Source organism: Callithrix jacchus, chromosome 11, assembly GCF_049354715.1.
Source record: "Callithrix jacchus isolate 240 chromosome 11, calJac240_pri, whole genome shotgun sequence".
Taxonomy (NCBI): Eukaryota; Metazoa; Chordata; class Mammalia; order Primates; family Cebidae; genus Callithrix; species Callithrix jacchus.
This window is the reverse complement of record NC_133512.1, coordinates 113,630,990-113,657,811: the sequence shown is the minus strand read 5'-3', so window position 1 is coordinate 113,657,811 and position 26,822 is coordinate 113,630,990. Positions and strand designations below refer to the sequence as shown.

Genomic DNA, 26,822 nt, shown 5'->3' with positions numbered 1-26,822 from the left:
ATTTTTAAATAAACTGTATAATGTAAATTCCATGGGAAATACACTGTTTAGAGGAATGAAGAGGTGAGCTATCTAGAAAGCAAATAAACAGTTTTTACGTTGAAAAACCCCCAGTTTATCTGTTGTGTAGATTCCTTTATATTAGCTTTTCTTAAGTTATACTTTATCTCAGGTGGATCTTTAAGAAAATAGTAACTTTACAGCCTAGGCCTATTCCCAAGAATACTGAAATCTTCATAGACTATACTTCTATAGATTGATGAAATGTTCTATTTTATCTCTCAGTAATTTAAAACCATTCTGTAGAAATCATTCTTAATATTATTTGAGTATCAAAAATCTCGTAAATGTCAACAGAATAGCCATATATGTCTAAATTCTAAGTTCCTCAGCTCTTTACACTAAAAATAGAATTGATGTCATACATTTTCTCAATTTAAAAATAAATTGAGGTCTGGAAGAGTTGTTTATTGCTTGGCTATCCAACCTTCATGTAGTGCTGGGCCAGTATCTACCTATCTGACTGATCTGCGTTTCAAAATGCTACTAAATTGATGTTTTTTTCTTTGACAAAATCACCATGAATCAGAATGCCAATGACAGGGCCCCCTTGAGTTTTAGGTTTTGTGGCCATTGTCATTTCCTCCTCATTATTTGAAACCTATCCTTTCCTAGGCCTGCTGGTTCAGGCATCCTGTAGCCTCCTACACATATCACTTTGCATCTCTGGAGCCCCACCTGACCTTTTAGAGTTAATCTTCCCTTTCCTATCCCAGTAGCTCCTTATATGTAACAATTAGCATATTGTATTATAATTTTGTATTTATACATTTATCTCTCCAACTGTCATGTGAGATACTTGTGGGCAAGGGATTATGATTTATTAATTTTCTGTAATCCCATACCTTGTACATTACATGTAGTAAATGTTTGTGGAATCAAAAGATAGATTAACAATTGTAGGATTCCTTATCTTGTAGTTTCCCTTAGGTATAGCGTATGTCACGATTTCTATGGATAGAAAATACTGGGGAAAGCAGTGGATTAGAAATGACTAGAAAAATCAAATGTAGCCTGTAATTCCTCCTGAGATGTGGATTAATTCCTGTAACAGAGAATGGCCTGGGCAAGTTATTTATCTAAATAACAATGAACAAATATTGAGTCCCCCTCAGCTCAAGGGACTGTGGTAGACTTGACTATTCTTTATATAGACCAAGGCATCTAAATAGATTGGTAAACTAGTAATATTAAAACGCCTTTTTTCTTGGCTAGTCGCTGAGCGTGTAGTGGTTAAAAAGATGGTAATATGTTAGTGTTAACTATTTTCACAGGTAAGACGTTTCACGTTTCAACCTCAAAGATTACCTATAACTTTATTCTTGTTAGCTATATTTTTTCTTTACAGTAATAAGTTCTTGAGTAATATGCATATATTCCATTTTTACTTCTTTAATAAAATTGAAAGTCATTTAAGTGATTCATCTAAGAACCTAGGTTTATAATCAGAAGCCATAGGGTCATTTGAAAGACCTACAGAGAGAAAGAGCACAGACTGGATAATCAAACTGTGTGGGTTTAAATTTTGGCTTTGCTACTCTAGCTGTATGATTTTTAGGAATATTTAGTTAGCATCTTTTTGCTATTTTGGCATCTGTAAAATAATGGCAGAAGTGGTACTAACCTCATGCTGGGGTAATTCTGAGGATTAAATGAGATAATGCCCATAATCTTAACCGTGATTGTTAGCTATTATAACATATGCTCAATAGACAACTATTTTCAAAATAAAAATTCTAGTTTGGCATACTCCTACATAGCATGCAAAATGCAATTTTGAATTTTTATACCTTTTATGAGTAAGATAGTTCTGCTTTTGTGAGAGGACTGTCCAGATACATTAGTTTGTTTCCAATAGAACTAGGACGTGTACATCACTTAGAAAATTATAACCACTTGACGTGATTGTTCATAAACTTCATTTGATCTGTCAGTTGTTGCCCGTAGTTCAGTTGTTGCAATGCAGCTTGGTACCTGCACTTTTTTACTTGTCACCAACTGTGTTCTTCATCAATTGTTGTAACTTTAATGAAATCTAGTCTTGCTGAATCACTGAACCTGTTCTCTCCTAGAAGGCTCTTTATTGGGACCTGACAGATCACCTCTCCAGAGCCTTCCGACGTCCTGGCTCTCTAATTCTTCTCCATAACGAGTTTTGTGCTGCATGATAAAATATTCATGTTAGAATAGGTTCTAAACTAATTATCGTAGCCGGCAGTTGCCACTGCAGTCATTTGCTGTTAGCTTGACTCAAGTTAATGGCTTGTATTACAGTACAAATAGTCCCTTCTGGCTGTTTTCTGTTGCTGATTCTTATCCTAAATGGAATTTCCATACATATCTAGAGTTAATTCTTCTTCTTTTGAAAGGAGATTTTTTTCATCTCATTTTATTAAGATTAGCTTATTTTAGTGTCCAGTTCCTTGTTATTTCTTATCCATCTTCAAGTCCTACGTCCCTTCCAAATTCATAACTCCTACACTGTCCAAAAGGAAATGGTAATGCACCAACTTTAATAAAATATACCATGTCAGATTTTTGAAGAAACAAAAATAGGGTACCACTCTAAGGATGGGATCTAATTTCAGTACGTACGATAAGCATTTCTGCTTAGTTGCTGGAGACCTACAAAGGACGTGTTATGATAGGAATTAGCCACTTTGGGAAGAATTATGGGGCTGGACGTGAGGGAGATAAGGCACTAATGGAATATTTTTCTGTGGGTGTTGCTGGAAATGATGGATGACTTGCTGAAGGAGTGGGAGAGTTCAGTATCATATCAGAGGACTAAGGACTTGATCTTCGGGGAATCTGTACTTTGATGTAGGAGTGAAAAGAGCTGGAGCCCAGCTAGCAAGGAGACCTTTCTAATACCCAAGGATGGGGTTAGGGTCTGTGGAGCCTTCTTAAACCCTTTCTGCTTCCCTCTCTTTTAGTGAGTGATTGAGTGGATATGAAAGGATAACTCAGAGAAAGAGAGGAAATGTTACTAGGCAAGTACAGGATGGACTTCCTTTAGAAATTCGAAGTGCCTCTCTCATTGTGGTCACTGAGCTGTTCAGAAAACAGCAGCTAACCTAACGTGCTTAACTGGAATGTTGGACCAGGGAGACAGGTACCTTTTCTTTAACTAGCTGTTACAGCTTTCGTTCCACCTTTTTCAGAAAGTTGTAGTCATGAAACTCTTAACCACCACCTGGTTTCTCCTCCCTCCAACCATGCTCCCTCTCGTCCCACCTTCCCCCTCAAACAAACCAAACATAAAAGGCTTAGGTTGCATTTCTTTCGCACACTAAACTCTATATTTCAGTTTTATTTTGTATTTAATTGACATATAATAATTATTAAGTTGCGTATTGATTCTCTCTGTCAGTTAAATGGTATATGCCATATACATTCTGTTAATGGCCTAGGGATTTCGTGGGCCCAAGGTTAGTGCTTTGGTTTTGAAATCAAAACATTCAGTTTTTCATGAACTTTAAAAAACATTAGTTCATTTTGAATAAATACAGTCATTAGGTTCATAGTGTTAGGGCTTGTCAGGATGTTGGAATACAGATGTGTGGTGAATAAAACATACATGATTTTTATGGCATTCTGAATAGTAAAAATATTTCTGATACTAACTACACAAATCCAACATTTTATTCTCCATTGTACTTAAAACAGCACAAATGGCTGGGTGCGGTGGCCCATGCCTGTAATCCCAGCACTTTGGGAGGTCTAGGCGGGCAGATCACTTGAGGTCAGGAGTTCGAGACCAGCCTGACCAACATGGTGAAACCCCATCTCCACTAAAAATAGAAACATTAGCCGAGTGTAGTGGCAGGCGCCTGTAATCTCAGCTACTCAGGATGCTGAGGCAAGAGAATCATATGAACCCAGAAGGTGGAGGTTGCGGTGAGCCAAGATTGTGCCATTGTACTCCAGCCTGGGCAAAAGAGCAAGACTCCTTCTCAAAACCAAAACAAAACAACACAAATATGGGAAATCAGTATAAGTGTTTTCCCCTCGTGCATTGTTTCTGACCTGTGTCTTATGTTTGTTAATTCATCTGCATTTTATTCCTTGATCAAAGAAACATGCCTATTAAAACACTCGTGGTGAAATGATTTCTGAAAGGAAATGCTAGCTGGCATTTTGGTTCTTTTTTTAAAACAAAAGCACTTTTTGTCTGGTATCCTGTGAGATATGTAACAGATTAATCTAATAAAGCATCAGAATTATGGCTTCTTGGAATTCAACTATAACTTGGAATTTAAGGAGTTACATATTTTGCTTGATATTTATTCTGTATGTATAACACCGCAATAATCGATTTCTTTAATTAAATGCACAAATAATAGTTTAAGTTCATGAAGTACCTGAGGCACTAGGGAGAGGGGTGTGTTAAACATTGACTAATTTAATGAGAAACATGTGTTATAATCTATTTCCTCCTTTAATATAGAACAGTAATTTTGGAAATTACAAACAAGTGGTTTATATTCTTCAGATATTTATTTATTTTAATTTTAAGCATATAGATTTTATTTTTCTTTTGTTAGTTTTTTTCCCATAGACTGTGACTGCTCACCGGAAGGATATGAGATAGATAGAAACTGTTCCATGGAATGCTGATCATCTAAGATATCAGAGTTAACACTGTAAATCATTTAATACACTTTTATTTGCTCAGAATAGAAATGCTACTGATGACTGCCTTCAAGAGAAGCCTGAAGGGCAGAGGGAGGAAATCCTGTGCCCCCTGTCCTCCAGGGTAATCATATTACCAACCATAGTAGCCTTATAGGAGGAGAAATTCTTGGTAATATACCAGGGTTACATAAATGCTTTTCAGGTTTATGATTTTAAGCAATTAAACCAAATACTCTGAACTTGGAACTTTTACTTTGGTTTACATTTGCTGTTTGTTTCTATCTGTCTGTCCGGATTACCTGTCCTTATCCCTTTACTTTGGTTTACATTTGCTGTTTGTTTCTGTCTGTCCGGATTACCTGTCCTTATCCCTTTACCGTATTTATATTCTTACTGATTGGTATATATTTGTATATATTATGGGTATCCTTTCCCAAGTGTGGCACATTATTTTCTTCCAGTTTGTTGCTTATGTTTCAAGCTTTTACATTATCTATTATGTAAAGGCATAAAGTTTATGTCATGAATCATTTTTTCTTTTTTTATAGCTTCTTGGTTTTTAAATTTTCTTTGGTTGTGCTTCCTCTACACTAATAGTGAAAACACACACTTTTTTTTCTAGACTTCATTGTTCAATTTTCCATAAAGAATTTATTTCTGTGTAAGATATTGATTTAAGTTTTGCTGATGTAAAATAAGTGTCTCAGCATGGTCGGTTGGTCAGTTCTGTCCATTCTCAGTGATTTTAGAATGTACTGTTTTTCCCAATTCCAAATGTGTAATTAGAATTTCTTGATTTCAGGTGTAAAATGCTCAGCTTAATGATCATAAACAAAGTTGGGTAATTACTAAGGAGAATAGGCTTTGCCTCCAGACCACAGAGTAGGTGGCTATGCCTTGGGAACAGCTATTTACAGGAACTCAAATACCATCAGGTTTCATTCTCTTTCTTCCTTTGTCTTCATTCTCATTTCTTCTCTTTTTCATATATGGCTTCATTCTTCTTTCTCAGTGCATACTTTCTCTGAATGGTTCCTGAGTGTTTCATCTACTCATAAAACCGCTCTCAGATTTGGGTCAGCTGCCCTTCACTGTGTTCTGGAAAGAAAGTCATTAAGAACATAGCCAGCCCTGACCATAACCATGTGGATGAAAAGCTAATTCTTCTTTAGGTAGATTAGGTATCTAGATCTCATTCTGGACTCTCTAGAAGTTATATCTGTTTATCCAGGCCTATTTCAGTTCAGTGCTGTGTCAATCACTGTAGTTTTATGTTTGGCTTAGAAAACTGTAGGGCAAGTACTCTTTTTTTTTTTTTAACTTTCAAAAATATTATTGGCTGGTATTTATTCTTCTCAATGAAATTTTAAATCAGCATGTCAAGTTCCATTACACATCCCATGATTTTTGATGGGAATATATTGAATTTATAGGTTTCTAAGTGGAAATTTGCCTTCTTATTTTGAGATTTTTTTTTTTAAACAGTCTCTGTCTGTTGCCTAGGCTGAGTGCAATGGTGCCATCTTGGCTCACTGTTATCTCTACCTCCTGAGTTCAAGTGATTCTTATGCTTCAGCCACTTGAGTAATTGGGATTAAAGGTGTGAGCCATCATGCCCAGCTAATCTTTGTAGTTTTAGTAGAGATGGGGTTTCGTTGTGTTGGCTAGGTTGGTCTGGAACTCCTGGCCTCAAGAGATTTGTGTGCCTTGGCCTATCAGAGTGATGGGATTACAGGCATGAGCGACTGTGCTGGGCCAAGATTTGTTTTCCAGAATCGTGGTATGCCTTTCCATTTTCAAAAGTCTTTTATGGTAAAGTAGGCTTATGTGGCTATATTACTGTCAAATGAATCCCATTACTAATCTCTACTTAATCAAATAAAACTTTGTGGAATAATAATTTGAAAGCAAAGATAAGTAAAATAAGAAAAAGATTTCTTGTAATCCTACCATTTAGGGATAACTGTATACATTTAGGCATATCATGGTGCTGTATCTTCCACAGAGGTTAAATGTTTAGGATACAATAAATTGGCATTTGTATCAGGAATACATTCTCATTTAAGTAAAAAGAAGCCGACTAACAATATGATTTTATTACTCATAATCAAAGAGCTTTGAAGATGCTGGTTCAGTGACTCAGACAAGTCAAAAATGATTCTATACAGTTCTTTTGGCCTTTCTCTCTTAGTCACAAGATGATGGCTGCTAGGACAGTCATTTTATAGATGTTTGAGCTAAGAGGGTGACAGAATGTTTGATGGCAGTTTGTCCCTTGTCAGTAAAATGAAAGCTGTTTTCGGGTACCTCTGGTCTTGCCTGCTCACATGACCACTTCTCCATGCAGGTAAGGTTGACAAGCAAGCATGTGGCTTTTTAATCTCTATTGTGGGAAGTGGGATTAGATTGGCCTTTAGGTAGCCAGTCAACACCATCTGCCTTTGCAAATGAGACCAGAATTACTCTTGATCTTAAATTGTACAAGCCAAGTTTTTAGACAGCGGATAAATAAGTTCTTCCACATCTTCTTTAACCAGTGTTTCTCTAAGCTCCTTAATTTATTCATTTCTTTCCCTTAGTGATTTCTAGGAAGCCATTACCTCTATTTGCCTGGCACCAATCCAGTGCAGAAAAGGGTCCTGAAAACCCGAAAAGTCATTCATAGTGTGTTTCCATCATTTTTTAAATGACATTTCTTGATTGCTTAAGACTAAATTGCCTTGGGCATTCTTCACTGAGCTAGAATGCTGACTCTCCAGCAGGTTCTTGAATAACATCGCTTTGTTGTAATGTTGATGAGAAAAAGAAGTGGATTCCTGGAGGGCCTGACTGTCTGTGTGAAGTTAGGACATTCTCTCCATGTCTGTGGGTTTTCTCCGGATATGCCAGTTTCCTCCCACATCCAAAAGCTGTGCAGGTTCTTCAAATTGTCATGTCTGAATTATCCCAGTCTGAGTGAATGTGGGTACATGCGCCCCAAGATGGAATGGTGTCCTGTTCAGGGCTGGTGTCCGCTTTGTGCCCTGAACTGCCGAGATAGGCTCCTGCCACCCGCCACCCTGAACTGGATTAAGTGGGTAAATATCTAACTTGTCATTTATCTCAAATGTATGCACAGCTCACATTTATTTCAGTATTTAATATTAGCATTTTTGTTTTCATTTCGAGGTTTGGTGATGTTTTTGCAACCTGAAATATGCCGTAGCAACTCAACTTTTGTTTATGTCAATTAGGCAATGGGGAAATTTGTTTTGTGGTACATCATTTTGCTTAAAATTGAAGTTTCTAAGGACCTATAGATGGCATTAAGTGAAGAACTCGTTGCATTTCTGCTTATTTATTTGCTTTTTACTGTGAAGAAATAGTTGAACTTCTGTGAAGGGTGCATTTGCTCTTAGTCCACTGTGTCCTGCTCTAGGCTGTCCAAGCCCAGGGGTTGGTTTCTGCTCCTGTGATAAGAAGGCACTCTGAGAATTCTCACAGGGCCCCTAGCCTGACCTTTGGATTAGGTTCTCATGCTGCTGCTCTGGTTCCTGGTTTCTGCAATGCTAGGTTCCCCGGCTTGCCTGACGTTGCCACCTTGTGCATCTGGTTAATGTGGTTCTCTAAATCCCATTCATCTGACACTTCCAGACCAGTCATTTTTATTGGGTCTCATTGCTTCAGCAGTTATGGCATTCTCCTGACTAAATAGGGTTCCTTCTTACCTAGGGAAAAATAGTAGCTTTATTTTAACTAGAGCTGTTTTCACAAGTGTGTGAAGAGCTGGAAAATTGCAATTAGCTTCAGATAAGCACAGTTGAAATATTCTTGTTTTGTACTAAGGCAACAAATTGAAAAACGATTGAGGGCATTGAGTCATTGTAGTTTCTAACGATACAATGAATACATTATTGGGTTTGTGTTTCGTACTGGGACCTTGTTACTTACAAAATCTAAAATAAAAGGATCTTGATGTGTCTTTAGTAATCCTCATGCCTCTTAATAAGAACTTTTAAGTTTTGGCACCTGAGTCGTCACATTTTGGTATTGCTAGCCCTCCTGTGGCCAAACTGAATACTTTCCTAATTAATTTTAATAATAGAAAGACTCATTAGGAATGCACTGATCTGCTGGGACCACTGTGGTGACGTATGAAGTCACGAAAGGAGGAGGAAATCATTTTGGGCATTTCAGTGCCATCTTTTTTTTAAAATGGATATTTCAGGCCAGCAAGCATTATTTGTGGTCAGCATTTGGGAAGCTGAGTGTTATATTTTCAACTGCTATATTTCATTTGTTTGATTTGTGATAGTGGGTTGTCACACTCTGGCATTAGTGGTCATTTTTAATGGCTATTTTCTAATGGCATATGAAATTGAAAGAGACTGAAGTGTTGGAAGGAAGGAAAGTTCGGGTTTTTTTAATTATTAAAGTATCCCAAATAAAAATGGACTTGTAAAGAATGTCTCAAGAAATGTGTTTAAAAAAAAAAGTCAGTCAAAATTGGACAGATGAGCTTTTGCTCATGAACATCTGTAAAACATTGAGTTTAATTGCCCTGCAGCTGCTGTTGGCTGTGAGGTTTCTAGTTTTTCTCTTCCGTTTCTCCTCCATCTTCACATGTCACTTCATTTCCTCTTTCCTACTGTTGCCTGGGTCACATGCATTTGCTTGTGTAGAAAAAGTAGGATGATTTAGTTATTTTTAAGCTCCTAAAGACAAGCATGCTTATCTGTTAAAGGCTTTTCCTCCAAGCACCTGTTAAGAGTTGAATTTAATCTACGCCAGCTGTAGCCTAGTTATGTGTAGCTGGAGTAGGAGGTGTCTGATACATTGTCTTCTCTGTTTTCATTGAGATGGATTTGGTAAAACTAGGTGGCATAAGTTAGTTGGGAAAATTTAGATGTATCTTAGATTAGATGAAGACCTTGCAAAATAGGGCTTTAAAATAGAACGATTCAAATATGTTTGCTTATACTTTTATCTGAATTACAAATTGGTAGACAGTAATTTATTTCTACAGAATTGCCCAAAATTATATTGCACATTGAGACCACTGACTTTTGACACTGGCCACTTTGTCCATTTGGATTTTCTTGCCGAGTTACACTTTTGGACATAATTCTGCAGAATGGAAGTCTTTAAAGAAAAATGAAGGTGCTGAAAATGTTTTATTCTTGTTGACATATGAATATGATTCAAATCGAGTTTTATGGAAAGATCACTTCATAGAAATTCTTTTATTTTACCTACTCAATACCAGCTTATATTAGTCCATTCTTGCATTGTTGTAACACCTGAGACTGTGTGATTTGTAAAGAAAAGAGATTTAGCTGGGTTGCAACACGGCGGCTACCAGTGGAACTGATGAACCGGTGAGACGCTGCTCTCGGATCGGGTTTCCCAGGAGTTGGTGTCTGTGGCACATGCGCTTTCCCACCCAGCAGAGTCCTATGGCAACGATCCTGACATTGAGATGGCTTGGGCCATGAGGGCAATGCAGCATGCTGCAGTCTATTACAAGCTGATTTCATCAGTTGACCCACAATTCCTGAAACTCACCAAAGTAGATGACCAAATTTACTCTGAGTTCCAGAAAAATTTTGAGAAGCTTAAGATAGATGTATTGGACCCAGAGGAACTCAAGTCAGAATCAGCCAAAGAGAAGTGGAGGCCATTCTGCTTGAAGTTTAATGGGATTGTTGAAGACTTCAACTATGGTACTCTGCTGTGACTAGATTGTTCTCAGGGCTACTACACTGAAGAAAACACCATCTTTGGCCCCAGGATACAATTCTTTGCTATTGAAATTGCTCGGAACCAGGGAGGCTATAACAAAACTGTTTATATCAGTGTTCAGGACAAAGAAGGAGAGAAAGAAGTCAACAATGGAGGAGAAAAAAGAGCTGACAGTGGAGAAGAAGATAACACCAAGAAGAGAGGAGAGAAAGGAGCTGATAATGGAGAAGAAGAGAACACCAAGAACAGAGGAGAGAAAGAAGCTGATAGTGGAGAAGAAAAAGAGGAAGGAATCAACAGAGAAGAGAAAACTGACAAAGGAGGAGATAAGGGGAAGAAGCTGACAAAGACATCAACAAAAGTGGTAAGAAAGCTATGTAAGGTATACAGGGAACAGCACTCTAGAAGCTATGTGTCAACTGAGCCTACACGTACCACAGTGCTACTTGCACAGACCTCTTTGGTTAAATGTAAATTCTTATACAATTTAAGAACACTCAAGAGGACATCCTTCTAGCCTAATAGGATCTGCTCTTGTGGTTCCCTTGTGTGAACTGTCCTAAAGACTAATAGTGAGTGTTAGTTGATTTTTTTCTGGTATACTGTTTTTTGGCTGTCACCACTGGTCAAGTAAGAAATTTTGTAAATAAATGTCTTTTGGTTCTTTTTTTTTTTTAAAAAAGAGATTTAATTGGCTCATGGTTCTGCAGGTTGTATGGGAAGCATAGCAGCTTCCACTTCTGGGAAGGCCTCAGGAAATGTACAATCATGGCAGAAGGCGGCAGGCAAGCAGGCCCATCTTACATGGCCGGGGGAAGGAGCAAGACAGAGAAGGGGAAGGTGCCACACACTTTTAAACAACCAGATCTCACGAGAACTCACTATCATGAGAATAGCACCACAGGAGAAATCCACCCCTCTGACCCGGTCACCTCCCACCAGGCTACACCTCCAATATTGAGGAGTACAAATCGACATGAGATTCGGTCGGGGACACAGATCCAAACCGTATCACAGGTCAAATTCAAGCTCCTATTTTTTTGTCCTCCTTCTCCACTTATTTTAAATTGGAAATTAAAAAACAGAATATAAGATGTTTTAGTCTTCATGAAATACTTTTACCAAATCATACACCATACCTTAAACCTAACTAAACCTCTTTTTTGATCAATTTTCAAGGTAAAACCCAGTTAAATGCTGAATTTTGATGACCAGCAGGAGACTAAGATTTTTCACTGTTCACTTAATATTTTTTAAGATTTGTAATGTATGAAGCTTTTGACATGTGATGTGAAAGACAAAAAGGAGACATCTCTTAATTCTATTCTTAATGAGTGGAAATATTTTCTAACCTGGGAGTTAGCTGCAAACTATCCTGGATCTGGACCTTGAGGCCTATGAGGGAAGGTTGCTAAAGCCAGGGCCAGTGGTCTGAATCACAGTGTTCCAGGGGTTGGAGGAACTCAAATGTCACCTAGCCAAGTACAGACAACCTAGAGGTCTAACGTGGTGAGAGGGAATTGCAGTAGAAATTGAATTTGGTGAATAGCGGTGGTTGGATGCCCAGTTTTAGTTTGAATTAGAATCGTAATAGTAGCCTTGGGAAATATTTCTCCCATTTTCAGAACCATAGCAGAATGGATTGAGGTTCAACGAACCATAACCTAATTAGGAGCCAAGGGAGGAGCTAATTCCCAAGGATTGGACATGCCTGGTGGGCTTGATAGGGAGGACCATAGGCTTGGTTTGCTTTCTGAAGCATGCTGAATCCTGGGCTTAATCTCTTCTACTCTTAGTTTTCTCATCTGTGAAATGACAGTAATCAATAATTATAGTCACCTCATGGGGTTGTTTATGACCATTAAAAGAGAAAATCCATAAATAACATGTAAAATACTGCCTAGACATAATGAGTGTTCAGTAGATATGTTGGCAATTACAGATACTACCTACTACAAAGGAATGGGTTTTTACCTTAGGCCCCACAGTTGTTTAGAGATCACCTTGAGGATTTGTTAAAACACTGATTGCTGGAAATGACCTTCAGAGTTTTCTTGATTCAGTAGCCCTGGGGTAGAGTTACCAGGTAAAGTATAAGAGGCCCAATTAAATTTGAAATTTCAGATATACAGTAACCAGTCTTTTAAGTATGTCCCATGCAATATTTGGAACATAGTTATATTTAAAAAATTAAGTATCTAAATTTTTTATCTGAAATTGTTTATCTAAAATTTTAATTTAACTGGGTTAAATTCATTGTTTATCTGAAATTTGAATCTTCTGGGTTTTTGTTTTGACTACATCTGGAAAGCTGAGTCTAGGGTGGGGCAGTTTGAATTGGCATGTCAGTGTGTTCCTTCCCATGTGATGCTACTGGTGGTTCTGGACAACACTTTGAGAACCTCTGGATATGTGCAGCTGGATCTAACTGAGGAATATGTTGACAGTCATTTACAACTAACTATAGCAGAAGGCGTCACATTCCCTGGGAGTTCGAAATAAGCCCAAGATACAGGGCAATAATGTTAGTGTCTAAGTAGTGACACTTTAGTGAGGGTTATGTATTTGTGGTTAAGTCTTTAAAATAAGGAACAGGAGTTTAAGATCATTTATAAAGGTATGCAACTAGGTGCATTGGCCTAAATAAAAATATAGATTCCATCTTTTTAGCATGATTTTCATTGAGCTACATCTTCATGAATTTCAAATTTGTAGCTTTTTAATGCCAGGAATTATTTTTGGGGTTTGGAGTGAGAGAGCCCAGGGTGAAACTTTAAACTTATCTGTAATCTCTTTAAGTCAGAAGCCAGTAATTAGAGTCATACAGGAGGCAGTGTAGAGAGTGATTATTTCATGGGCTTTAGAGTTATTTCTCATTTGGATAGTGGAACTAATAATAGTACCCATCTCATAGGACTGTTGTGAGCATGATATAAAAGAGTACATTTAAAGCATGGTTTAGCAGACAGTGAGCACTTAAATGTAGACTACAGTAGGATTAGGATTAATAAAACTCAAATCCTCAATTTAGTGGGTAAGTTTTTAAGCCATTGCTAACAAATCCTCTGAGTCAAGTTTTTTTTTTTTTTTTGGTTCTTGTTTTTGACTAGGAACATCACTGATTCATGGTAGACAGAAAGTTACATATTAGAACTTGGTTACTGGGTCTACTATCCACTATAATATTAGCTCCACAGTAGCAGAGACTATTCTTGCTTTGTTGCTTGTTGTATCCTTAATGTCTAAAACATGACCTTCCATATAATAGATACTCAATAAATATTTGTGGAAAAACAAAAAATGACTACCGTTGGTAAATGCTTTCAATAAACTGTGTTTAACGGATTTTATGATTATGTGTATGTGAAATTTTTGTATCAGGTTATGTTTCCATGGATATAACATTAAACTAAAGGTTTAGAATATCTCAAATGACAAACCTGGGTACATATACAGATTCATGTAGAGTGTCAAGAAAAATCAAAATGTTTTAAATGTCTGATGTAAGAACAGTCACTTGATTTTTATTCTCCTTTTTTAACCTTTTGATCTACTATGCTGGCTTAGGAAACCAGCTTAATATAAGTAAATTTAAATAGGCAATACATTCTCATGCTTTAAAATGTAAAAGTATGTATGTTAAACATCTTAAAACTCCTGTCTAATAGATACCCTGTTATCTTTCCCACAGGCAAGTTATATCATTAGTTTTTATGTCATTATAGAAATATTATTGGCATATGTAAGCATATATATATATATATATATATATATATATTCTTTTTTCTTCTGTTTTACATAGATGGTAGTATTATGAATGCTGTTCTGAACATCAATTTCTTTTCATTTTGTGTATCATTGAGTTTTATTTCTTCATTCTTTGTTATGGCAACAGTATTGCATTGTATTGGCAAACCATGATTTATATAACCAGTTCCCTGTTAATAAGTATTTAAGTTGTTTCTAGTTTTTTGCTCGCACAAGCAGCGCTACAGTATAACCATCCTTGCATGCATGTGGCAACATGTCTGTAAGATAAATTCCTGGAAGTGGAGTTTGCGGGTCAAACCATTCTATTCCAGGGTTTGTGCATTTGGACTTTTGATAGATACTGCCTGTCTTCGTTCATTTTTTCCCTGTGTAACAGAATATCATAGACTGGATAATTTATGAAGAACAAAACTGTATTTGGCTCACACTTCTGGAGACTGGAAAGTCCCAGAGCATGACACTGGCATCTGGTGAGGGTCATTCCATAGCAGAAGTGAACACAGGAGACAGAGAAATGGGCCTGACTTTATTCTTTTATCCTGAGCTCACTCCTGTGATAACTCCTTCCATTTCCATGGTAAGAATACTAGTCAATTCATGAGAGCTCTGCCTTTTTAAGGTTCTACCTATCAACCCTGTTACAATGGCAGTTAAATTTCAATGTGAGTTATGGTGCAGACATTCAAGCCATAGCATTGCCATACTGCCCACCATAGTGGTTGTGCTGCTTTACACTTTTACCAAATAATGTTCATTATTTACATTTGTATCAATACAGTATGTTAACAAACTCTTGACTCATTCCATTCTGTAAAATGTTTTATTTTAGTTTGAATTTATATTTCTCTTAATTGTGAGATTGCACATTTTTTCATACATATGTGTGTGTATTTTTCTTTTTTTTGAGACAGAGTCTCATTCTGTTGCTAGGCTGGAGTGCAGTGGTGCTGCCCAGGTTCAAGCAATTCTCCTGCCTTAGCCTCCTGATTAGCTGGAGTTTTAGCTGCCTGCCACTGCACTTGGCTAATTGTTGTAGTTTTAGTAGAGACCGGGTTTCACCGTCTTGGACAGACTGGTCTTGAACTCCTGACCTCATGATCCACCTGCCTTCGCCTCCCAAAGTGCTGGGATTGCAGGCGTGAGCCACTGTGCCTGACCCATTTTTTCTTATATTTAAGAACTTTTTGTGTTTCCTTTTCTATGACCTGTCTCCTCAAATTATTTTGAATAATTTTTCAATTGCCTCTTTTTTCCACCCTTACTGATTTGTAGGATTTTCTTTTTTAAATCAGGGAATGTAGCAATTTGAGATATGAGCTTCCAATTTTTTTCCATTTATACTTTGGCTTTCCTTACCATAATTTTTGCCATGCAGAAATGTTTAATTTTTATTTTATTTAATATAACAAACTTTTCTTTGATGGCTTCTACATTTGTGACACAGTTATAAAAGACTTCCACCAGCTGAGGTTATAAGAAATTTTATCATAATTAAAAAATTTACTTTTATAGTTTTTTCATTTACATTTTAAATTCATTTGGCAATTATTTAGTATAGAGTATGAGGAAATCATTTGACTTCTTTCTTGACTTTTTAATTTATGACTTCACTATTTCAACCAGTTTTTATTGAGTATCATTTATGTACAAGGAATTTCAGTGGGTGTCCCTCATAGGGCATATTAAAACTTGGTAGGTTGACTAGGATTTCCAAAACAAATAATGAAAAAGCATCAGAAGTGTTATGGAAGAGATATTTTGGAATACATAGAAAGGAGTGATTCATTCTTTCCTTGTATAGGAAAGAACAGGACTCAGAATAAGGAAATATTTATGCCATACTCATTTTTGAAGTCAAATATCTTAAACCAGTTTAGTTTATATGAAACACTAACTGAAGGATTTATTTAGAAGAACAGACATAGTCTGAATTACAAGAATGTTGATGTACAGAGTGAATAGATAACTGATATGATTCACGTTTATAAGATTGGCAACTTTCTACTGATATCTTTCAGCAAAGTAAAAATAAATAAGCAAATAAGACGAAGAAAACTAATTTGAGAGAGTCAGTTTTCAAGATGTCGGAGAGGTAGTAATGAGAACACGTAGACTCAGGGAGAGGAACATCACACACTGGGGGCAGTTGGTGGGGGTAGGGGAGAGATATTGGGGTTAGGGAGGGAGGGGAAGGTGGGGAGGGATAACATGGGGAGAAATGCCAGATATAGTATGTACCTAAAGTAAAATAAAAATAAAAATTAAAAAAAAGAACACTAACTTCCAACTATGTGATTTTGGAACTCTCTTTGAGAAGAAAACAAAGAATAATTAATAAAGATTTTTTAAAAGTCCAAAGTAATAACAATAAAAACCTCAGATAACTTGAAAGGTGACAGAATAAACTGGGAGGTGATAACAATAAAGAAACTTAATCATGGGCCAGGCGCGGTGGCTCAAGCCTGTAATCCCAGCACTTTGGGAGGCTGAGGCGGGTGGATCACGAGGTCAAGAGATCAAGACCATCTTGGTCAACATGGTGAAACCCCGTCTCTACTAAAAATACAAAAAATTAGTTGGGCATGGTGGCACGTGCCTGTAATCCCAGCTACTCAGGAGGCTGAGGCAGGAGAATTGCCTGAACCCAGGAGGTGAAGGTTGCGGTGAGCCGAGATTGCGCCATTGCACTCCAGCCTGGGTAACAAGAGCGAAACTCTGTCTCAAAAAAAAAAAAAAAGAAACTTAATCATATGCAGAAATGTATAGTACTTTGTACAGCCGATAAAAGCAAGTAAGAATTTTCAATCACTCTTTAGAACTTTAATGCAGGGGACAACAAATACCTTCGATATACCCAAAGGACATAACTAATAAGAGCTTCAGTTTTGAAAGTAAGATAAAATGCATAAGTTTACATAATCTTCAGGAAAGTGAACACAATTCCCATGTTAACTACAAGCAGGCAGTTGCTTTCAACTAGAAAGATAAGAAAGTCTTTTAAAAACAGTATAGATATATAACTTTATTGTTAAACATGCATAAACAGTGTTATTAGGAGAGTAAAGAATTAGGAAAACAGTATTGAGGAAAGCTGTGTGGATTTTATTTCAAATGTATATATGTACGTATGTGTGTGTAAGATAAACATATAATGGTGGAGTGATGGGTTTTGTTTCCAGAGAGCCACAAGAAGTATAAACTTTTTAACCTTCAAATTTTGACACAGGCTTTTGCCTTTCATTCATAAAGAGGAATATTATTCTTTTCCTTCATAATCAAACGCCCAGGTTTCCAGGCTGGTTCCAGTGAATGTATGACTGCTGCTAGAGATTCTGTATTTTACAGATTTGATATTTTACCTAATATTTTACATCTCTGTCACCGCTGGAATATGTTTATGAGATCTGGGCTTATCACCAGTGTACATACTTGTCTTTCTGTTCACCACTAAGTTTTATAAGATAATGGCAGAACACAATAAAACATCACACAGTTGCCTAGCCACTTCTATACCAAGATGTCAGTGCTGCTGAAATTGAATTATGAGGTGGCAGGAAAGGTTGCTGTGGATTAACAGGAAATATTTGACAGTTCAAATTTTGTATATAAAAGTTAGTAGTGTCAATATATAATGTATAATAGATGGCACTGTGAATATGCATGGCACTCATGCATTTAAACCTCTGTACACTTGAAATATTGTGGGGAATAGGAGCTACCAGGGCTTTTTAGACTGAAAATTAAGAATTGGAGGTCTTACTGTCTCACCAGTTAGTGATCATCCTGTTTAGTCACATTATTTTATAGTAGGAGAGTGAAACCTAAAGAAGGAATTTTTCAGGCCAGGCACGGTGGCTCAAGCCTCTAATCCCAGCACTTTGGGAGGCCGAGGCGAGTGGATCACGAGGTCAACAGATCGAGACCATCCTGGTCAACATGGTGAAACCCCCTCTCTACTAAAAATACAGAAAATTAGCTGGGCATGGTGGCGCGTGCCTGTAATCCCAGATACTCAGGAGGCTGAGGCAGGAGAATTGCCTGAACCCAGGAGGCGGAGGTTGCGGTGAGCTGAGATCGCACCATTGCACTCCAGCCTGGGTAACAAGAGTGAAACTCCGTCTCAAAAAAAAAAAAGTAATTTTTCTGTGTGTACAAAGCAAATTTGGTGGCAGAGATTAACAATCAGGTTTTATGTCTTGTTTCATTGCTTTTCTTCAGCGCATGTTGTTTTTTCACCGTTGTGGTTTTCAGCTCTCAGTGTACTATGTGTGATTCTTGGTAAAAGTGCAGATTCCTGATCTCCAACCTCAGAAATTTTGGTTTAGCAGGCCTGGGATGTGGGCCTAAATATCTCAGATGCAGATGGCTCTTGTGGCAGGCACACTTTAAGAAGGCTAGACCATGTCATGCATGAAACTGAAATCATAGAAGTTTTGTATCCAAGGTCACACATGTAGGAAATGGGGAAACCAGGACTCCTATCCACTCCTCAATGTTTTTTGATGTATAGTTTTTCACATTCTAGAAATTGAAGTGACTCACACTAACTAGAGGTGTGGAACAAGATTTGAGAAGCATCTAAAATCAACATGATGCTAGTTCCTAGGGTGATGTATACTTGTTAATAAAAAGTAAAATTGCCCAGCATGAGCCATCTTTAATTAGCATTTCAAAAAAGTAAGACTGTGCGATCTAATATTTGAAAATTGATTTAATTTAGAACTGATGGTAATTTAAGTATTGGTATTCCATCTTTATTCCTGTTGAGCAACCTGGGTGGCCTTATCTTCCATGCCAGTAGAATTTATAATTATTTCAAACTCTGCCTTTAGGTAACTTAGAATCTTATAGAAGAAACAACTTATAAACAGATTTAAAGAATGATATTTTAAAAAGTGATTATTAAATAATCACTTGTGTATCTCTAGATCCTGTGATAGTTTAGAGAAGGAGAGACAAGTTTCAGTCATAACTGTTGAGAGAAGCCCCTTCGATAGGGCTTAACCTCAAGGGAGCCCTTGTCTGGTCAAATGTCATCAGACAGAAGGGGGCCGGTGAGTGTGGAAATTACTGATAAAAATGAAGAAAAATGTCTTTGTCCTTTTGTGCCACTTTAGCAAAATACCATAGATTAAGTAATGTATAAAAAATAAAAATTTAGGCTAGGCGTGGTGGCGCATGCCTGTAATCTCAGCATTTTTGGAGGCTAAGGGAGGTGGATCTCCTAAGGTCAAGTGTTCGAGACCAGCCTGGCCAACATGGTGAATCTCTACTAAAAATACAAAAACTTAGCCAGGTGTGGTGGCATGTGCCTATAGTTCCAGGTACTTGGGAGACTGAGTCATGAGAATCACTTGAACCCAGGAGTCAGTGGTTGCAGTGATCCGAGCTCACGCCACTGCATGCCAGCCTAGGTGACAGAGTGAGACTCTGCCTCAAAGCAAAAAAAAATGTTCTCACAGTTCCAGAGGCTGGAAAGTCTAAGACCAAGGTGCTGGCAACTTTGGCTGTCTGGTCAGAGCTGTATCCTCCAATGAGGAGGATACTCAGGTGTCCCGACATGGTAGAAGGCAGAAGAGTAAGAGAGCTGAGAGCTGCAAGAATTCTGTTTTTGTAAAGAACTGAATCTCATTCATAAGGGAGGACCCTCATGGCCTAATCACCTCTAAAATGCACCAGCTCTTAATTTCGTCACATTGGCAACACCTGAATTTTAAAAGGGACACTTTGAAACCATAGCAGAAGGTTAATGAAAACTTAGTATTTGCTGGGAATGTAGGCATGGGGATTTTATTAGAGAGTTCCTGGTTGAAAATATACAATGATGTGTACGAAATATACAGTCACTCTAATGGAAAGGGTGGTAGTGTTTGTGAATGAGGAATTTAAATGTCAGTGGGTAGCAAAGAAAGGAAGCAGTTATTTCGATGGTTATACTTGCGATTAGAGGTTCTTCAGTACACCACCTAGTCTGTTTTTTTTTTTTTTTTTGCATCCTTACAGCTTATTTGAATAACTCAAATTCTTGTCTGAAATACTTTATAAATTCCTCCAAATTTGCACCAAGGCAAACAGTTAATCTGAATCCTAGCAGTTAATAATTGAACAGCTTAAAACATGAACTGGAAAGGATGACTGGAACTGAAAAATCAATAAGCTTAGGGAAAAAACAACTTGTAAAAGCTTATTCAATAAAAGAAAAGAATAAATCAAGAATAATAAACATTCAATTGCTTGAATAATCATTTTACTTTGAACAATACAAATTTCAAAAAATTGATAGTATTCTGTGTATACATGAAAGATTTCTAGATTTGAAAGATTACGGCAGAATAAAGGAAATACAAGCCAAAAAATAAAAAAATAAAAAGAATTCCTTCTAGCATCAAAAAATCACTTTAGGGAAATGACAAACTTTAGTGTAGATATATTATTGAATTGAGGAGGTGTTGGCATTCCAGGGAAGCATCTGGGGTCTCTAAATGTCAGTCCGCTGAAACAGCATGATTATGATTGCTGATTAATAATCCAAGAATAGTGATATCTGAAAATTGTCTATAGTGATTAAAAAGGCTTGTGACCACCTTCCCATTTGAAACAACTAAACAGTTTCCAATTTAATTATCTCAGTTGCCTACTATGAAAATGAGGATTGTTTGGGAGAAAATAGTCTATTATTTTTGAGTTTTTAAGTTAGATGTCTTCCATTCACCAGAAAGCACTATCCAGATTCTAAGATAATAGTTCAGTATATGACCATATGGCAAAGTACTTACTATATATAGGTAATTTGAAAGTATACCAGTTCTAAAACAAACAAAAGGATGTGGTCATATATAGCAGTGGTAATACATGAACAGTTAGATCTTGAGTATAGTTAATATGTTGACTGTGGAGTTATCTGATTAATAAAATAAAAACAAAAACTAACCTGTGATATATAGGATACTTACAACTTTAGATATATTGTTAGATTTGGAAGGAACCCCATTTTTACAGAGTGACAAAACTTAGTTCTGGAGAGATGAATTGACTAGTTATTGACAGAGATGAATAGGCACTATGATAGATAAACCATAAGGTGACTTAGAAGAGGGACTGGGTAAATGGTTGTATTTCCCTAAAGGATAATTAAGGTCAGGGTGCTTTGTGCGTGTATAAGTCAGTCACTTTGTCTAGAGGGTTGCTGAGCTGCAACCACCAATAGCTGCCTTGACCCTGAAGTATCTGCTTTTTACACGAATGAAGAATGAAGCTCTTGGTCAGCATGACCACTGCTTCTCAGAAATGTACATTTTCTCACTCTTGTGAATACTGTACTTAAGTCTCGTGCTGGCTACTCTACTACTACTCTCCTTTTCTTCTCTTCACTTTGTTTATAGTAACTGTCTCTGCCCTGTGCACCCAGATGCATCTGAAAAGTTGTCACCTGCAGAGATGCTATTTGGTGAAGATTTGAAACCTCTTAAGAGTTAAGAATGATCCTTTATCTTCAGCATCAATGGCAAACCTGTTAGAAACATATTTCTGGTTGAGATATTGTAATACAAATGAAACTTCGTGAAACAGATGACCTGATTGTTTCGTGTGCGTTTATATTATACCTATTGGTGATTTGCTCCACAGGATCATATAATTATGATTATACACACATGTTGAAAAGAAATGCATTCAATTCACAGCTAAGGAAGTTTGAAAGTGATTTTTCCCCAACAGAAGTCAGAATGTTTTCATTTTTTCTCTGCATTTCCTTCTTAGCTTAGAGTTAACTCTTGTGGCTTCCTAATTTCATTGCTACCACATTGTCCGAGTCTTCATCACCTCAGACCTGAGTTACTATATGCTTAATGCTTGTTTCTCCTGTTTCTAGTTCATTCTATATACTGTATACTTCAGCGCACATTTATTTACTGTGGTGGTGATAGTGGTGATAAGATTTTAGTTCTAGACTAGATATCATAATTTGTCAGAAAGTGCACAAGAAGGGTATTGATTTGTAATTTTTAGAGCACTAACTTTAAAATAGCCCCCCACCCAATTTAAAAATAATTGTTGACCTATAACATAGGTCTGCTTTAGATGTTGAAAACATTTAATATATTTAGTGAAATGAAATATTTTGTTGATTTAAAAATTGTGCTATGATGGTGGGATATGATAATGGGATGACTCTAGAGAGGAGCAAATCCGGTATATAGCATGTTCATTGTCCAAAGAGAACCAGTTCTGGGAATGAGTAGAGCCCTTCTTGAAATTAACATTGTAATAAGCACAGTGCAGCAAAGAACGTTTAAATCATAGTGATGCCTCTCTCCTTCCTTGCTTCCTTGATGTCCAGTGGTATACAATTCAAAAATATCTGGTGAGTGGTTATAACATTTCTCTAATTTTCCTCTTTCTTTTCTTCATCTCCAGGTTCATCTTAAATGAACCTCTCCTTGGTCCCATAAGGCCAGTCTGTTTTTGCATTCCTCAGTTCTGATTTCTTTTGGCAGGAGGACTAGATGTGGTTGACAGATTATATCTGAAAAGGGCTTTGGTAATTGCTCGTTCTCTTCGGCGACTGTGTTGCTGACAGATGGGCACAGTGAATATTGAAAGTGTTCTGGACCTCCGCTTACTCCTTCAGCTCATGAGTGGTGAGCACTGCCAGCATTTTTCTTATTATCTATTAGCAAATTTAAAAAGAAGTGCTTGGATCTTTACATCTTTTTGGACCTGTAACTAAATCACATGTATGGCTAGGTTCTCTCCCACCTCTTCTACTTCCCCCATTATGTATTTTTTGGAATAGAGAAAATTCTCAAGATGTTAGTGCAGGCTGGCATGAATGAGTGCCAACAGTTCTTACAGACTTGTTAAAAGATTTATTTTTTGCCTGAGAATTACACATATGGCCTAGAATGATAATATTAGGATCTGTGTTGGTTGAGATAATTGGCAGATCACACCTTAAGAAAAGTGATTGGTTGGCTTGTTTCTCTCATTTTAATCTGTTGTCTCCGTCACAGTCAAATTAGCATTATGTAGTATATTACTACACTGAAAAAATTATTTAACCCATTTATAGATGGCATCTGTCAGTTGCGTTTGAATTATTTAAAACATTTTCTTACATTGGCCAATTTAGTAACAGCAAGCAAAACCAAAATGAGCAAAGGAGAGGATCCCAATAATCTCATATCTGTAAAGCAATGATTTCTCAAGGGGGTAGTGATAACCCACCTAGATATTGCTAAATGTGGTCTCACTCAATAGAAAAAGAAACAATCAGAAGTGAGCAGTGGGAACTGTGAAACCACCTCAATGAAGACTTGTTGCCAACATGGAGATAGAGGATATTGGTCTACAATGTACTGTTGGAGAGGTAACTGTGAGGCCATTACACCTAGACGGCCCTTCTGTGCACAGGAAGTCTTTACTGAACTCCTCCAGATTTAGGGCAAATTAATTCATGTGTTTTAAGATAAATTCATCTGGGTAGTCTGTTTTTTAAGATTAACTTGTTTTTTCTTGCTTTCCAGATCTGTTATTCACTGCTTGTGTGTATGTGGATGTGCGAGTGAGAGTGAGATAATATGCCCAGGGTTGGGTATCTCTTTTCATTTATTATTAAGTAGAAAAAGATACTCACATGGTTGTAGGTACAGAAGTTTCCACATAGTAGTCTTTCACAGTGTGGGTTATGATAGACGTAATAAAAAAGAGTATACTATACAAGTGATAGAGCTGTGACAGACCTTTATTAAATTTGGTTTAAAACTGTTTTTAAGACAACCATTTCTACAAATTATTCCAGGGATTACTATAAAATTAGAAGATCTCTTAGATAGCATCTAGTGTGATTTAGCAGCAGAGATAACTAAAGTCCGCAAAAGTGAAGTTACATGTTTAAGATTACACAACAAGTTAAGTCAGAGTATGGAGAAGAACCTAGATCCTCTCATCCTTGTTCAGTACTTTTGGTTCTAATGTTGCCTCCTATCACATTCTCAGTCTGGGGGAATTGACTATAAATGTCAAGGGTATGCTGTTTGCAGTCTAATTTAGCAATTATGATCAATGTTTTCAATCATGTTTTAATAATAGAATTAAATAGAGTTAAAATTTGTTTTCCGTAGGCCATATATTTAAAGCATGCTCAATACATATTTGTTAACTGAATGAATGAAGCTGGTGGTTTTGTTTTACATATTTGGTTTTTCTGACTTCCAAAAAAAAGTTAAAATCAGAAAAGAAACCAAGATAGATCCATCTGGCTTATTTGGAAGGACATTATTGCATAATGAATTCCAACACAATCACATTATGAAAGTCAGTTTCATTATCACAGACAAATCCACATGGTAAAGATGATAGATGTTCAGAATAGCATAGGGGTTCTTTTAGTAACCTTCCAATAAATAGGTGCAAATAGTTTTTCAACGGAACATACCTTTGAAATTATTATACTTATATGATTGTCTTAATTTGTTGAAATTGTCATATTTTTGTAATGTGATTGCCACATTGGATTCCAGAAAGAGGAGATGTATGATTCTATATCCCCTTATTGACCCTGTTTCTCCCTTTTAAATCAGTTTCACCTCTCATCTTGTACTTACTGGGATTTTCATGAACGTACCTGACTGTCCTTTTTACATAGAAAAAAAGACTCTTTTCACTTTGTTAAATTCTATAAAATTTTGAGTGTATTCCCTCTGGAGGCAGCACCACACATCTACAACCATCTGATCTTTGACAAACCTGACAAAAACAAGCAATGGGGAAAGGATTCCCTGTTTAATAAATGGTGTTGGGAAAACTGGCTAGCCACGTGCAGAAAGCAGAAACTGGACCCCTTCCTGATACCTCACACTAAAATTAACTCCAGATGGATTAAAGACTTAAACATAAGACTAACACCGTAAACATCCTAGACGAAAACCTAGGCAAAACCATTCAGGACATAGGTGTAGGGAAGGACTTCATGACCAAACCACCAAAAGCATTGGCAACAAAAGCCAAAATAGACAAATGGGACCTAATCAAACTCCACAGCTTCTGTACAGCAAAAGAAACAGTCTTTAGAGTGAATTGGCAACCAACAGAATCGGAGGAAATTTTTGCAATCTACGCATTTGACAAAGGGCTGATATCCAGAATCTACAAAGAACTAAAACAGATTTACAAGAAAAAAACAAACAAGCCCATTCAAAAGTGGGCTAAGGACATGAATAGACACTTTTCAAAAGAAGACATACACAAGGCCAACAAACATATGAAAAAATGCTCATCATCACTGGTCATTAGAGAAATGCAAATCAAAACTACATTGAGATACCATCTCATGCCAGTTAGAATGGTGATCATTAAAAAATATGGAGACAACAGATGCTGGAGAGGATGTGGAGAAATAGGAACACTTTGGCACTGTTTTGTGGACAGTGGGGAGTGGGGAGTTGGGGAGAGATAGCATGGGGAGTGTATATTAGTTCAACCATTGTGGAAGACAGGGTGGCGATTCCTCAAGGACCTAGAAAGAGAAATTCCATTTGACCCAGCAATCCCATTACTGGGTATATATACAAAGGATTAGAAATCATTCTACTCTAAGGACACATGCATATGAATGTTCATTGCAGCACAGTTTACAATAGCAAAGACCTGGAACCAACCCAAATGCCCATTGATGATAGACTGGACAGAGAAAATGTGGCACATATACACCATGGAATACTATACAGCCATGAAAAATGATGAGTTCGTGTCCTTTGTAGGGACATGGATGAACCTGGAAACCATCATTCTCAGCAAACAGACACAAGAACAGAAAATCAAACACCGCATGTTCTCACTCATAGGTGGGTGTTGAACAGTGAGAACACATGGACACAGGGAGGGGAGTATCACACACTGGGGTTTGTTGGGGGGAAATAGGGGAGGGACAGGGAGGAGTGGGGAGTTGAGGAGAGAGAGCGTGGGGAGAAATGCCAGATATAGGTGATGGGGAGGAAGGCAGCACATCACACTGCCATGTGTGTACCTATGCAACCATCTTACATGTTCTTCACATGTACTCCAAAACCAATACAATAAAAAAAATTTTTTTTGAGTGTAGTTCCCAGATGGCTAATTATTTATTTGGTGGCTAAAAAAATCCAGCCTCTTGTGCTCCAGTCACATATGTGATTTTTTGATCTTAAGATATATTTCTATATCTCGTATGGCTGATCATAGAATTTCCAGCCATTATATTTCTTATCACTATGGTTAACTTTAATATAATAACATGATGTTAAAATATATATAACCCTGACATGGTGATATACTTTTGAAAGCTCCCTGTATTAACAGGTTATTTGTACAGTTGCATCAAAAAGAGTTGTCTCACTTCAGAGGATTATCAGTTAATTTGCATGAATGCTTGAAAGTTGAAGTAATGCACTATTAGTTTTATAAAACAGTTGGCATAGCTGTCAGAGTTCTTAATGTTCTTTGCAGTGTTAGAGCTACAATTTCCCAGTGCATTGAAAGAAAAAGCAAAGAAACAAATCTTTAATAGTGTTACATCCCTCTTGTTCTCTTGGGCTGGTAGTGAAGAACAGGTGTTGAGGTGGTGTTGAAATTAGTTTGGAATCATGAAAAAATAA

At 37.0% G+C, this 26,822-nt stretch overlaps 1 protein-coding gene and 1 pseudogene across 2 annotated transcripts in view; both read left to right on the top strand.

Annotated features, from left to right (window-relative positions):
• Positions 1 to 26,822, top strand: part of EXOC4 (exocyst complex component 4) — an 808,475-nt gene that overhangs the window by 301,950 nt on the left and 479,703 nt on the right. The window lies entirely within an intron of this gene.
• On the top strand, positions 10,052 to 14,128 carry LOC118143825 (protein PBDC1 pseudogene; annotated as a pseudogene).